The sequence below is a fragment of the Pongo pygmaeus genome, chromosome 16, assembly GCF_028885625.2.
Source record: "Pongo pygmaeus isolate AG05252 chromosome 16, NHGRI_mPonPyg2-v2.0_pri, whole genome shotgun sequence".
NCBI lineage: Eukaryota > Metazoa > Chordata > Mammalia > Primates > Hominidae > Pongo > Pongo pygmaeus.
In genome coordinates, this window is record NC_072389.2 from 74,105,194 (window position 1) to 74,121,005 (window position 15,812).

Sequence of the window (15,812 nt, forward strand, 5' to 3'; positions counted from 1 at the left end):
GAGCCAGTTTTGCCAGGGAAGTGAGTGTGGAGAGGAGAGGACGCCAAGCTTATTCTGTGTTCCTCTCCACCCTGGCTGCCCTGTTCTCCTGTGCAGGGCCACCTTCCCCATCCCTACCCTTGTGCAAATAAAATGAGGACAGATTTATTAAAAAAAAAATTGCTGAGCCCTGTGTGCCAGGCCCTAAGCGGCACTGAGGATTCAGGGATGAACCAAAGCAGTCTTTGTCTCCAGGGGGATCCTGGTCTGGGGGGGACACAGGCCACTCAGAAGGACACATGGCTGCAGGGATGTTGGGGAAGGGAGGCTGATGGGTGGAGGCGTGGAACAGCAGTGACAGGGACACGTGCACAGAATTGTGAAACTATGAGAGACGTGGCTGGGCAGGCCAAGGAAGCTCTCTGGAAGGAGAGATCTTCCCTCAGTCTTCCAGCATGAGTAGGCAGAGGCAGATGAAGAGGCAGGAAAGGCATTCCAGGTTGAGCGGGCAGCATGAACAAAGGAATGGAAGGGGAAACATGTTTGGCTTATTCTAGGAGAGAACCAGTTGGGTGCTGCTGGGCTGGAAAGGGAGGGGCTGCATGTGGCTGGACAGGCAGGCAGGGGCCATGGGGAGCTTTGGATGCCAAGCCAAGAAGCTTGAGCTTCATTGTGTGGTGATGCTGGGAGTCCTAGAGGGGCTTTAAGCAAAGGAGTGATGTGATCCCTTTCACACTTTAGGTGGTCTGCCCCTACCCACGTTGCCCTAGAGGCAGAGAGGTGAGTGGACATTCTCAAAACCTATGTGCAATGAGGCGGGGAAGGGGTTTCTGAGCCCCTAGCCCAGACCTCCTGAAGGTCTCTCCCTGTGCCTGGGAGCTGAGTGTCACATGTGCCTCACCCCATACCCTAAGAAGGGAGTCCTGGCCTGGACCACTCCATGGTATGGGCCTTTCCCATCTGCCTGGGCTGCCAGATGGTTTGATCTAAGGGTTGAGAACATAGGAGGGGGCAGATGACCAGAAGTTTCCTTCTAGGAAAACGTGGTTATAGCATGGCGAGAAGAGCACTGGAATGGGATTTCAGGAGCTCCTGCCTAAACCCTAGCCCTGACCCTCCCTGGCTGTGTGATCTTGGGTTGGTCACTTCCTCCTCTGGTTGGGGACTGCCTCACCTGGTTTGAGGCTGGGTGCAGAAGTAAGCTTCTGGATGCGAGTTTATGCCCTGATGCTGCCCAGCCTTGGGCCCTGTTTCACCCTCCTCCCTTCCCCAGTGTCCCCAGACTCTGCGGCCAGTGTGTCTCCTTCTGCGCTGTGTCCTTCAACCACACATCCACTCCAGACTGCCAAGAGTTGTGACAAGTTCATGAGACTTGGAGGTTGAGGACCAGAGTTTGAGTCCTGCCAGCTTGCTTGTTTGGAGGAAGTCTCAACCTTTGTGTTCATTGTCATACATTTGGTGTAACTTCCAGCCCTTGGCACACATAAGGGAATTTTCTGAGTCAGCGTCTTTCATGTCTCTTGGATATACCCCACCTGTGCTTATTCTGTCTATTTCACTGGGAGAACCCTCATCTGATGGAATTCTATATCCAGTTTTTAGCAGTTATCTGGGGTGGGGATAGGAGTAGAGTATTAACTGAGATAGGGTATGAGGGAAACTTCTGGAGTGATGGTGGTTACATGAATGCATACATGTATAAAAATCTGTCAAGGCAAACACTTAAGATTTGTGCACTGTAGGCATGTTATATATATTTTACATCTCAATTAAAAATAAATAAATGAAAAAAGATTCTTCCCAGCTTTCTGGTTCAAGTCCCACCTCTCTGCATCTATTCATATATTCATTCACTCTATAAACATTTGTTTGTGCTCCAGCCAGCCCAGGCATACAGAGATGGAGAGGCTGGTCTGTGTACTGTACAGTATGTACAGAATGTACAGAATTCTGCTCTGTGTACTGTCATGGGAACTCAGAAGCACAGAACCTTCAGGGCTCATGGGGATATTAACCATGGAGGTGGTTCTCAACCCTGGCTGCAAATCACCTGGTGAGGTTTAAATGCCTGTTTCCAGGGCCAGCTTCATGTATGTTTTAGTCCATTTTCTGCTTCTGTAACAGAATACTGCAGACTGGATAGTTTATAAAGAACAGAAGTTTATTTGGCTCATGGTTCTAGAGACTGAGAAGTCCAAGAGCGTGGCACCAGCATCTGGTGAGGGTCATCCCATGGCAGAGGCATCACGTCATAGTGAGTGTGTGAGACAGAGAGAGGAAATTGGGCCAAACGCATTCTTTCATCAGGAGCCCACTCCCAGGATAATCACATTAATTAATTTGTTAGGGCAGAGCTCTCATGACTTAATCCCCTCTTAAAGGCCCCATCTCTTAATACTGTTACATTGGCAATTAAATTTCAACATGAGTTTTGGCAGAGACATTCAAACCATAGCCATGGGTGTGTGACCTGTTCAACATTTGGTTTAATGTTCTGTTGTCACTGTCTTGAAATTCTTAAAAACTTTTGAAAAAGGGGACCTGCAAATGAAATAGTTGGTCCTCCCTGTCCTCCTTCCCTCAGAACAATAGAATCAGAATCTCTGAGAGGTGGGGTCCAGGCATTCACATTTCTTAAAAGCTGAGCTTCCATTCTCTAGCAGCCAGGTCTGGATGTAGCCCTACTCCTAGACATTTGCTGAAACACAATCTGGAGCCTCGTTCTCTAGACACTTGTGACTGAGCTGGAACAATAAGACGTCACACATGAGAGTGTCACAAGAGCAATTCCTGGGCAACAGTGTTAGGAAGCTACAAGGGAGCTCAGAGAGGAGGGGAAGAAGACCCTCTCCGGGTTTGTTTTATTTTTTTGCAACTCTGAAAAGAGCTATAAGTCCAGTTTGTCTGCCCCTTGGTAGTATTTCCAGAAGCGGATGAGCTGTGAAGTGAGTTTGCTCTGAGGCAGTGAAGTGGGTGTAGGACGCATTGCACCATGCAAAGGTCCCATTGTGGGGTGGGAAGGTCAAGGAAGGCTTCATGGAGGAGGTGGCACATGAGCCATCCTGACCTGAGAAGGGTGAGAGAAGAGAAGAGAAGAGGTGAAAAGCAAAAGGACAAATGCATTTAAGAAGGGGAAGGGCTCATTTGGGGGAAAGGGAGGAACTAGTCTAGCTGGAGTGTGACTTGAGCAGAGAGAGATGTGGTTGGGTGGCACAGGAAATGACAGTCTGAAGTCAGAATCCTGTCAGCAATGGGGAGCTGTCGAATGTTCTGGATCCAAGAATAATGTGCTCCATAAATGTCTGAATGAATAAACAAAAGGGGTGTTTGGGGGAGACATAAAGGGGATTGGCCCTCTAAATCGCTGAGGTTTGCAGCCAGAACTCTGGTCCACCTGGCATGGAAGGCTCTGCACCCTCTTCCCCATAGGTGGTGCCTGTCTGTGCAGGAACCTGGTGTCCCCTGTAGTATGGTCCAGGGGCAGCAGTGACTGAAGCATCCCCAAGAATAGCAGACATGGAATAGACCATTTCCTCCCATTTCTAGGAACAGCAAGCTGTGGGTGGATGGGTAGGTGGAGGCACTTTTGGTACAAGCTGAGCTGTGCTCTCCAGCTCTCACCAGGTTCCCCAGCCCAGGTGAGCAGCCCTGGCAGGAAGGTGCTATCTTGTATCTCCCCTGGCCTGGTGGACACTAATTCCTTGGGCAGGGTGGTCCCTGCTTGGAATAGAGGAGCCCCGATTTCTGAATAACCAGCAGCAGATCAAAAGCAGATCTGTTTGTTTCTGTCTCCTGAAATATTTATGCAGGAAGATGAGAAAGGGGCTCTGTTTATTGAACTCATCCTCCAGGGAAGAAGCCGTGGGGAAAGAGCCACTTCCCATGTCTGCGAGCCAATGAGCAGAGATGGAATTTCTTTGGATTTGAAGTGAGACAGAGCCTGTGTGCTTGCAGAAGGAAGTGGGGGGGGATTCCTGGAGAGGACAGAAATCCCTCTCAACCTCTTGCTTCCAGTCCCAGGAAAGCTTTTCAGCACATACTTTCCTGGCGACTCCAAATAATAACAATTGAAATCTCAGCCTTGTTTCTATTCTGGGCTTTGCCTCTATCATGCTGTGTGACCTTAGGCAAGTTGTTAACCTCTCTGGATTGTTTTTTTCCAATTCTGAAAAGAGTGAACTATCAGTCCAGTTCTAGCTGTCTGTGCAGTTCTAGCTATCAGTCCAGTTCTGTCTGCCCCTTGATAGTATTTTAAGAGTCAGTTGAGTTGTTCAGTGAAGTGGATTTAGGAAGCATGGCACCGTGCAAAGTCCCAACTCTGCAGCATTCAAGGCCAGAGAACTGGCTGAGTGGCCAGCCAAGTGGCAGCCTCAGCTGTGACTTGTGGGGTCAGGCCAGAGGGAGTACTCTCTTGAGCTGGACCCTACCCTGCCTCAGGTTGGGACAAAGGGGCCCCCTCCCTCTTTCCTCCTCCAGCTAAGCCCTGCTGTCTTGTGTCCCTGAGAACACTGGCAGGATTTCCTCCCAGGAAGGGGGACATGGATGTCCAGTTTACATCCCTGGGAGTTGCAGACACCAGAGAAGCAAGGCAGCACTTCCCCATGACAGTGGGATACGCCTTGTCGTCAGATGTAGAAGCCTGTGGCTCCAGGCCCTGAGCTATGCAGCAGGGCTCAGATATCTGCTGTCCTCCCTAAGGGGACTGGGACCCCCTTCCCTCAGTTCAGCCCCTTGGGCAGGGCTTCAGGGGCTTCTCCCAAGGGTGAGTTCTGTTCTCAGCTCTGTGACTGGCTTGGTCTTCCTGTTTCCCATGGTGGATCTCATGAGTGGTAAAGTTAATAACAGTTATTATCACTAGACCAATCCAAATCTTAATACAAAATACCGTCAATTAAGCACCTGCTCCATGCCAGGCTCTGTACTGGCTCAGGGGACACACAGAGGGGACCAATTTCCCTAGCCTTTAAGGAAGTTGAATTCTGCCTGGGAGGCAGACGGGCAAACAAATATGGATGAAGCCATTGGCTCAGCGTTGAATGCGAGTCCTAAAGGCCGAGGGACCCTGGTGAGACTGAGCGGGCGTCTGGGAGGAGGCAGTGTTGGAGTGTGGCTCTGAACCTAGGTGAGGGAAGGAGCAGCGTGAGCAGAGGCCAGGGCAGCGACGCCGTGGGGTGCTCCCGAGCCACGAGGGTGCCCAGTGAGTTTTGAGTGTGGAGGGTCAGGGGCTGGGAAGGTGATGAGGGCTTGGGGGTGGCTTTCGGGGAGGTGGGAGTTGTGCAGGAGTGCTGTTCCTGGGCCCATGTGTATCAGTCCATCCGTGAAGAGCCTTTTAGTGGTAAAGAGATGCGATGAAGTCATTAGATTCCACAACAATAAATCTTCATTAAGCATGCACTGTGCCCGTGACCCTAGGTGATGGGACAGTCCACATGGGTGAATAAAACAGGAACAGTCCCTGCCCTCAGGGACAGGCCCAGGACGATGGGGAGACAGGACAGAACACAATCCTGACATCAGTGGTAGAAATGCTGTTAAAGAAAATACAGGGGCATGGGGGGTAGGGGGTGGGGGTTGTGAGAAGGGGATCCCCTGTGGAATGAAGGGGGGATAGAGCCCCATGGGATCTAGGGGGATCTTTCTGGCTGAGAGAGAAGCAATTTTGAGGCTCCAGCAGGAGCCTGCCTGCCACGGAAAGCACAGTGAGCAGGCCTGGTCTGGTGGGAAAGGAGATTGAAGAGGAAGGTGGGTTCTGGCTCCCATAAGGCTGGCCTGTGCTAGCTGTTCACTAATACTTCTCAACTGACTGGGAGGACAGATAGGTGAAGGATAAGGCTGGAGGCCTGGAGCCCAGCAGCCATGTTGAGGTGATGAGGATGGAGCCAGGGCAGACGCAGCAGGCACAGGGAAGATGCATCTTCAGGCCTTGGGGATGGTGTGGGAGGAGAGGGGTACAACACAGCAGCCAGAGTCTTCCCGGAGCTCCTGGGAGAAGATCCAGATCCACAAACCCATGGGGAGAAATGGCCGCGCATCGCTGCAGAGCACTCCCCACGCCCCCTCCCACAGGACACCCCAGCCACTCTGGCCTCCTGACCTGGGGCCCATGGAGCCCATCCAGTGGTTCTCCTCCTGCCTGCCTTCTGGAGGGTGCTCCAAACTGGGTCTTGTCCTCCTGCAGGGCCAGCAGGGCTCCGCAGAAGTCCTCAGGGACCGCCCTCCCCTGCCAGCCTCACCTCGAGTCCAACCTCATTAGTATTTTGAGCAGAAGCATATATCTCTTTTTTTTTTTTTCCTGCAGGGAATTGGTGGCCTGCTCATTTCAAATTGTGTAAAACCAAAGAGCAATTAAGAGGCGCAGCCTTCTCGGGTCAAGGAGAAATGACAGAGAGAGGTGGCTTTTCTCGCCTGGCTGCTGGCACATCTTTTCCAGGCTGGCCTGGTTTTGGGGTGACAGGGAGGGGAGATGCTGTAGGATTTTAATTCACCAGCAACAAAATACTAACGAGTAGGACAGAATCACTAATGCTTATTCAGCGCTTACCATGTTCCAGGGGCAGTCCTAATTGTTTTACATGCACCTTATATCACCCTTTCAATACCTAGGAAGCACGGGGAGATGGCTTCTACTGTTATGCCCATTCTGTGAAACTGAGGCTCCAAGGGGTTAAGCAGCATGCCCAAGGTCACACAACGGAAATGGAACCAGGGTTCTATTGCATCCCCATTGTGCCCTAGGGCCCATGCTGTTAACTGCCTGGCTGTTTGGCCTCTCAAAAGCATTGCATTTAGCCAGTCACTTCTCCGTAATTTCTGTTCCCCCCCCCCATCAAAAAAAAAACAAAAAACCAAACAAACAAAATCCTCCATTGCTATGGAGCTCAGAGGCTTCACCAGGGTTACTGCGGTGAACAAGGGCAGAGAGGAACCTCGGGCAAAAGTCCAGCCTGCGGCTTCCATCCTTGTCCCTCTCCCAGTGGCCTGCACAGTTAGACCCATTGCTCTTGGCCAGCGTGGAGGCATCTGACCCATTAGGGGGCCACTGTGGTGGTCCAGGCGAGAGGCCTGAGCTGACCAGGGGGAACCAGTGAGGGCTGAGAGGAGGGCAGGATGCAGGGTGACGTTTTGGAAGTTGATGAGTCTGTGGGGGTGGGTATGAGTTAGAAGTCAGTGGAGAACCATGGCCCACACAGTCAAGAGTGACAGATAACCCAGGAGACAGAGGTGGCGCTGATTTCTCCACCTTTGTTTCAGATCCAGACCCCCTCCACCACCTGGATCATCCACCTTGTTCCATAGATTTGGCTCTGAGAGCATTTTCACTGTTTCAGAGAATCGGATCCCAGAGGCTGAAGCTCAGTGCCCTGGGCTCTGTAGGCAGCCCCTGGAGAAGAGGGCAGGCAGTCTGGCTGGAATTGGGGTGTCCTGGCTCTCAGGGAACTGAGCTGGTTCCTGGCCCAGGCCATGTGGGTTTTAGGATTTTAGCATTGCTAAACCCTCCTGGAACTGCTGTGTGTGTGCACGTAAGCGTGCGCGTTGGTAGTGGGTGGAGATAAACGGGAAGTTTTGCTGTCTCTGCTTCTCTATTATGCGTGGTCAGTGATTTTTACTAATAGTAACCTTCTGGGGAAAAAATGATCCAAGGGCAGCAGTCCAATTTTCTCTAGAGAGCAGGCCTGCTTTCTAAAAAAGGCCTCAACCTGAGAGAAGCCAGAAGGAGTTCATACTCTAGACTAGAGAAGCCAGTCACTGGTGAGCGCCGGCATGCCTGTCTGCAGACTCCATTCCTGCCCTGGAGCCCACTTGGCCTTGAACGCCCCTCTGCAGCAGCGTAATCTCCCCAGCTCCTTACTTTGGAGTTTTAATTCTACCGCAAACCTAGCTCTCCTCTGTGCCTTCCCATCTCTTTGCTGGGCACCAAGGAGCTAATCTGCTAACTGGACTTTGTTTAGAAATCTGGGGGTTTATACAGAAACGCTGCCAAAAGAAAGTTTCTGTTCTGTCCAGACCCTCCTGAGGCCTGGAAGAGTGATTCTGCTTGTGGGAAGCTGGTGGGGATGGGAGCTGGGGCAGCCGTGCTGTGAGTCAGTCCTGGGAACAGGTCCAAGCTGGGTCTGGAGCTGGTCTGGACTAGGAGAGTGGGGCTAGGGGTTAGGGGATCCACCAGCCTGTATTCCTAGAGCCCATTGCCCCATCCTTTGGCTCGGCCCTGCCCAAACCACTTGGCTGGACATTCAAAGCCTTCACTCTCTGGCCACCATTTACCTCCTTGGCCCCTGCCCAAACCAGACACTGGTCGGCTTGCTGCCCCCAAATTCAACCTCTGCTTTTCTGCTCCCTCTCTACTTGAAAAGTCTGATTCCTGCTTTCAAAGCCCAAAGTGTCACCTCCTCCACAGAGCCTTCTCTCATCTCTCCTTGCTCCAAACTCCATCCTTCTCATGCCACTGCTCTGATGAGATAGTTATATCTGAACATGTCTTGTCTCTCCTGCCAGAGGGCAAGCCCCATGCCCTGAGTGGGAGGGAGTGTGTTGCGCCACAGATCCCATTGGGTGCTCCTGCCATGCCTGGCCCTATAGATGTTCAATTACAGATTTTTGAATGATATATTTATATTTTTTGCAAGGATATAAGAATCTATTCTGTACATGCATCATAGCTTCAGCCATGTAAGATGCATTTGTTGGCAAATTCATCATTGGGTGCAGAATAAAGCCACCCAACTCTGTCCCCACAAGGGCCTGGGACAGATATAGGGAGTTTATTCTTCCTTTCTTCAATTGCCCCCACCCCCAGGCTGCCCAGACGGATCTGGGTTGCCCTTGAGGAACTCTAAAGGAGAGAATGCACTCTCCACTGCCTCTCAGACCTTCCACCCAAGAGAGGCAGTGCCCTGGTGACCTCATGACAGTAGTGTGCCCTCCCCAGGCTCTCCCCTCCCCTGGGAGGCTGCCATATGCTTTCCGGACATCCGGGTCTCATTATGCTGTGACTCAAAAATTAATCTTGTCTAATTGTGCTCAAGGCCTGAGTGAATTCAGGGACTATTAGCCAGGCTCTGTGGGCCTGGGGTCTCCATGGCAACGAGGATGCATCATAATGAACTGCGTCCTTGGAGACTGGCTAGGAGGCATGCCCCTCCCAGCCCTTGGTGTGGACTGCTGCTGCTGTCCCTGCTGCTTGGGGTAGGCCCCCTCCAGAGGGGACCTGGGGCTGGCAGAGGGAGTAGAGGAGTTTCTGTGTGTAGCCTACAGTCTGTCTCAGTGCTTCAGGGATAAAAGATACTCGCAGATGGATGATCCCACAGCCTTATTGTTGGCTGAAGATTTCTTCAACAAACAAACAAGGCTCCATCTAAAAACCACACACACAGCACATCAAATTCCAATAGCCTACGTGCTGCTTGTTTTGTAAATCTTTCTAAAATGTGAAAATTGCACTCCTCCACGGAGGCCTGCCTCCAGTGTCACCTCCTCCAGGAAGCCTTCCTGACTGTTTGCATCTTTCCCAGCCCCATTCTGCCACTGTGCTTGGTTTGTGAGCCAGGGACATTTTTCAGCACAGTCTGCCAAGGAGTGGACTTCCCTGAGTAGGCACTATGCTCCCTTCCCACCAGCAGACAAGCTCCTCCAGCATGGATAACCACCACTGCCCTGCTCTCTGGGGTTCTAGACCTGGGTCCCTGGAGGACTTAGTTAGAAAGACAAAGGGGGTCTTTGTTAACAGCCTGTCTCTGAACTCCATCCCACCCCCAGACCCAGGCTGGGGGCTTTTCTGTGGATGTGGCTTCTGGAGCCTTCAGATACCCTCCTGCCCACTATGACCATGGGTGCTGACCAGTGGGCAGACACTTTGCCTTCCCTATCTAAGGAAGAGGGGATGCCCTAAAAGCAGGCCTTTAGGGAAGATGTGGAGAAGAAAAGGACATTTGAGGAAATGAAAACAGTAAATGGGACAGCCCTAGCCCAGCCTCCAGCTTCCTGGCCCTTGAGCCCCTCAGCCTGGTTCCCCACGGGGAGACATGAAGCGTGGGAGGAGGGTGAGGAGGGAGAGATGCAAACCCAGCAATTTCCCCACAACCACAACACCTCCTTCCCGGCTGTCCTGCTGATTCTTGGTTTCTAGAAATGACCGGAGAGAGAGGAATGAGTAGGGAGGAGGCTGCCTGTCTGACTTTTAATTAAAAGGGAGAGGACACCTCCTAGCCAGCCTTTAAGGCAGGGGCACTCCTGTGGTGTGGGTGCCTCCCTTGACGGGGATGGGATGGCACGCAGGTTTTGTGGGTGTGTGAATGGTTGACAGGCAGAGGTAGCCGTTGGAAAAGCTGTCCAGAAAGCCGCGTTCTCTCCTCGCTTCTCCACACCCTCTTCCCTTAGTGCAGCAAATGTTTCTTGAACATTTCTTGGCTTGAGTGCCAAGCTCTGTGCCAGGCCCTGGGATGTAGAGAAGGTTGAAATACTGCCGCTGGGCTCCAGGGTGGCAGGCGGGGATAGGATGGGGTTGGCGGCACTGGGAGGTTGAAGATCCCACCCGTCCCTGGGCCTCATTCAGCCAGCATCCTCTGAGCATTGTCAGGTGCCGTGCCTTTCGGTAGGCACCGAAGATAAAACAGTGAGTGTGGCAGAGGCCTCGGCCCGCACGGAGCTTATGGTCAAGAGTGGTGTGAGGTGGGGATTGTGGCCATGAGCACGCACGCAGTGTGAGGAGTGCTAGGATGAGGATGCCTGTGGGGGCCTGGAGAGAAGCAGCCACACAGTGTCAGGGCATCGGAAGGCCTGCCCCAGGGGTGGCTGGAAGCAGAGATGTGAAGGAAGGGGATGATTTGGCCAAGAGAACAGCTGGAAAGTGTGGCTGAGGTCAAGGGAATGGCTGTGTGTGCGAAGGCCGGAGAAGAAATGAGGGCTTTGAGGAGCAGAAAGAAGTTGAATGCAGCTGGGGCTTACTTAGTGGTGCTGGGGCAGGGCCCATGCCTGGGAGGGCCATTGTCTTAGTCCCTCTGTGCTGCTATAATAAAACACCTGAGCCATTTATAAAGAACAGAAATTGATTTCTCATAGTTCTGGAGCCTGGGAAGTCCAAGATCAAGGCATCAGCAAGTTCGTTTATTTGGCAAGAGCTGCATCCTCCAGAGGGGGAGGATCACTGTGTCCCAGCATGGTGGAAGGCAGAAGACCAAACGCGATGGGAAGGCTTTTTTTTTTTTTTTTTTTTTTTTTTTTTTAAATAAATGCCTTAATCCCATTCACCAGGGAGGAGCCCTCATGGCCTAATCACCTCTGAAAGGACCTGCCTCGAATACCATCACATTGGCACCCTCTGAGTTCTGGTGGAGACACATTCAAATCACAGTAGCCATCGTAATCCCATTCGCAAGGACCATGGACTTGGTCCTGAAGTGGGAGTGGAGGGAACTGTTGACTGGCTTTATTCAGGGGAATGACACTAGGTTTATGTTTTAAAAGACTACTCTGACGTGTATTTTTCTGATTAGTAGAAATAATTTTTTTTAAACACTCTTGGTGCTGTGGAAGGGAAGAATTGAGAGACAGGAAGGGTTTTGCCATGATTGAGATATTTGGTCCTGCCCAAATTAGGGGCTGATCACACACACACACACACACACACACACACACGTTTTACCTACATGTTGTAATTCACTTTTATATGGAAATTTTAGGTCACTAAGAGAGAGATGAGCAAAAAGCGCTCTTGCTGTGTCTTTAACTGCCTCTCCCTATCATGTACTATGTTAAACAGGATCCAGCTGTAACCTCCACGGTTCCCAGGGCTCTGATCAGCCTGGCTGGTGGGAGCCCTCATAGCTCTGCCTGCTCTGGGGTTTCCCTTCCTTTTATTGCCCCCCTTGAGGTAGGGATGATAGATGTGAGGTGTGGCTGCCAGTTTCATAGTTCTGTACATCAGTGAAGGAGGTTCTGTGCAACGTGCAACACCCACTTTCTTCCTGAGAACACTAAGAAGCAATTCCTTTCTGTATTCTAATAAAAATGTCTCATGGAAGCAAGCCTGTTTCCTGGGAAAAGAGGGACTGCCTGTACGAATCTTGCAAGCACACGTGTTTCCCTTGTTGGAATATGTATAATTTCGTTTTCTTGGGGCAGGGGGTGGACACAAAGCTTTGCAATCCCTTGCCTAGAAACAGCTTCCACACTGGCTTAACACCATCTGTTTCCCCTGAGCAGGAAGGTGTCAAAGAGCCTCCTCCTCAAGGAGGGGTCTGTTAAGGGTCTGTTAGGATAGGAGGTGAGAGACATTGGTTGCCTGGGTTGAGAGAGTAAGACAGATGGAGAGAGAAGTGGGTAGGTTGGCTGGAATTAGGATGCAGAATTGTCCGCTGTGTCTTATGCACCATGGAAGTCCCAGGGCTAACACAGTGCATGGTCGCAGTAGGTGCTTACTAAACTAGTTGCTGGATGACTGTGTTGTCAAACAAATAAATGAATTGAATGAATGAATGAGTGGATGGATGGGAGGGTATGCACAGATGAGTGAAAGTTGGCCTGTAACCTCCAAATAATTATTATCTTAAAAAAACACACTTACTAATAATACTAGTGTGAGGTCCGAGACAGAAGAGCCTTCGTGGAGGACAAAATGCAGCAACAGTGCAAGGTCATCAGCAGATGTCAAGGAGTCCATGTGTTTAGGGCAGAGTTAGGGTGACATGGTGCTGTGGGCTGAATTGTATCCCCCTAATTCATATGTTGAAGCCCTAACCCCCAGTGTGTTTGGAGACAGGGCCTTTAAAGAGATAATTCAGGGTAAATGAGGTCATAAAGGCAGAGCCCTGGCCCAGTAGGACTGGTGTCCTTATAAGAAAATAGACACCAGAGAGCTCACTCTCTCTCCACATGTGCACAGAGGACACAGCAAGAAGACGGCCGTCTGCAAACCAGGAAGAGAGGCCTCACCAGAAACCAACCCTGCTGGACCTTGATGTTGGACTTACAGCCTCCAGAACTGTAAGAAATAAATATCTGTTGTTTAAGCTCCCAGCCTGTGGCATTCTGTTATGGCAGCCTGAGCAGGCTAATACATAGGGGATGCTGGATCTGAGTTTGGAGCTCAAGGGACAGAACATGGGGAAGAGTGCCATGTTGTAGAATTCAGAAGGGCAGCTGGTCTCCTTCAGAGGCTCATACTAGAACATGTGCACCAGGAGGTTCAGCATAAGATCCCAGGCTGTGGAGTCAAGACTGCTGGGGTCCAAATTCTTACCCCATAGAAGCGTTGTGAGCACTGAGTGTATTTCGTACACAGAAAGCATTTGGCACAGAGCCCGGCACACAGTCAGCACTCCACAGGCATGAGCCGCCCCTCGTCGTTCTTATCACGTTTGCTTGTCAGTATTGTCACTCTGGGCGCCCCCTTCCCTTGATGCATACTCCAGGGCTCCAGCATTGCTCAGAGTTTTGGGACCTTCCTGAGAGCAGCTCTTAGTAGCAGCTTCTACCATCAGGAAATTGGTTCCATTCTTCATGGTCAGCCCCGACCCCCCAAACCGCCTTTCCCACCATGAGCAGAACAAGCATGTTCCTGAATGATCTGGGATTATGGCTGAGGAGAGGAACCCTATTAACAAGGGCAAAGATTGCCGTCACTGAGGATAGCCCTAAGAATGCCTTGCCAGTCCCTAAGCAGAATTTCATACCAGGAAATTAAAAAGGTGTGGTTTTTTTTAAAAAAGGTGACTTTATCTCAGCAGCATGGCTAGAATATGTGCGTGTCCTCCCCAGAGGACCACTCTGGAAAGTCTGGAGTCCTCTCTATGTATAAGTTGTGATTAAAAAAAAACAACCTCCGTTCTGTGTAAATTCAGCCCCAATTCTGCATCCCAGCATTCCAACAATCAGAAATCACACCTTCTGAGAACCTATTTCCATAAGGTGGGATTATGGGTGCTTTTGTTTACATGGTTATACTTTTCTGTTTGCCTTTCTAGATTGTGCATTTTTTACTTTAATAATTAGGAGAAAATTAAGCAAGCTGTTAAGAAGTTTTGAGGCCAGGCGCGGTGGCTCACGCCTGTAATTCCAGCACTTTGGGAGGCCAAGGCGGGCTGATCACGAGGTCAGGAGTTCAAGACCAATCTGGCCAACATAGGGAAACCCTGTCTCTACTAAAAATACAAAAATTAGCCAGATATGGTGGCACACACCTGTAATCCCAGCTACTCAGGAGACTGAGGCAGGAGAATCGCTTGAACCTGGGAGGCAGAGGTTGTGGTGAGCTGAGATCATGCCACTACACTCCAATCTGGGCAACAGAGTGAGACTCTGTCTCAAGGAAAAAAAAAAAAAGTTTTGAAAAGAAAAACTTCAGTCTCCCAGCTGCTTAGCACTGTCCTGGGTCCTATGGCAGTGTCGTCCAAAGTTGTATAAACCATTATCAAAGACACATAAAGTAAAGTGGTATCACCCTTTTGGAGAGCAATTTGGCAACAGACACCACAAGCCATAAAAATGTCCATATCCTGTGACCTAGTAATCCCGCTTCTGGGAACCTGTCCAAAGGAAATAATCCAAAGGCAGGGAAAAACTCTATGCATCAAGATGCTCATCACGGCATTATTTGTAACAGTGAAACATTGGGAACAAAATAAAGGCCTAATGGTATGAGACTGGCTGAGTAAATTAGGAAGCATTGATTCAATGGAATATTCTGCAGCCGTTAAAAATTAAAATACCAAAATGATATGGCAATGTGGGAAAATATTCGTGCTAAGTGAAAAAGGTGGGACATAAAGTTTTATGCATATCATGATTGTAACTGTGTAAAAATTATTTGGAAAGTACAGATGCTTCGAGACTGGAAAGTGAAGGGAGAACGGACAGGACCTAGAAGTGGGTTGGGAGGAGTCAGAGGGCTCTTGGGTTTTTTTGTTTGTTTGTTTTTTGTTTTTTGTTTTTTTTGAGATGGAGTCTCACTGTGTCGCCCAGGCTGGAGTGCAGTGGCGCAATATCTCAGCTCACTGCAAACTCCACCTCCCGGGTTCAAGCAATTCTCCTGCCTTGGCCTCCTGAGTATCTGTGATTACAGGCACCCGCCACCACACCCAGCTAATTTTTGTATTTTTAGTAGAGAGGAGGTTTCACCATGTTGGTCAGGCAGGTCTCGAACTCCTGACCTCGTGATTCGCCCACCTTGACCTCCCAAAGTGCTGAGATTATAGCAGTTAGCCACAGCGCCCGGCCGGCTCTTGGGTTTTGAGGGTGAGCAGCTGGGTGGGTGAAGCCTCGTTTACTGAAAGTCATGGTGGCAGAGAAGCAGATTGGGGTGGGGAGAAGACCAGTAGTTTAGCTCTACCATGTTAGGTCAAAGGTGACTGCAAGAATCCAAAAGGAGGGTCCAATGGTCAAAAAAGAGGCCTAGACCAGGAGTGGGAATTTTGGAGCCATCAGCCTGTAGATGGTGTTTAAAACCCTGAGCATGAATGACCTCAGGCAAAGGGAGTTAGGGTGGTGGGGCTTAGCCAAGCGAACATATTAGGGTCACCTGGAGATCCCTCCAGGCCAGTGAATCACGGCCTCTGGGCTGTGGTTGGGCATCAGCATTTATTCCAAGCTCCCTGGATAATTCCAGTGAATCTAGGACTGCACTGATGGTCCCTGTGTTTCCCAGCATAGGGCCTTACATGTGGGCAGCATGACTTATAGCACATGTAAGTACCATCCTCCTACACTGAATGGTACAGTTGTTGGTCAGTCGCTTTCCTTAAAGTAAACATTTTCCAATACCCCAAATTCTGGCACATGGCCTGAGAGAATTTTTGAGCTGCTTCTGAGTGGAAGAGGCTGTGTAGAAAATACAGTTTGGA

General features: G+C 50.4%; 1 protein-coding gene across 2 annotated transcripts in view; it reads left to right on the forward strand.

Annotated features, from left to right (window-relative positions):
* Nucleotides 1–15,812, forward strand: part of CORO2B (coronin 2B) — a 149,474-nt gene that overhangs the window by 11,909 nt on the left and 121,753 nt on the right. Inside the window, exon 2 of one of the 2 annotated variants that reach the window (XM_054451390.2) lies at nt 12,857–12,957. The exons of the other annotated variant lie outside the window; for it this stretch is intronic. The gene's annotated coding sequence lies outside the window, so the exon portion shown is untranslated. The remainder of the gene's footprint in view (nt 1–12,856; nt 12,958–15,812) is intronic. 2 annotated transcript variants of the gene reach the window in all.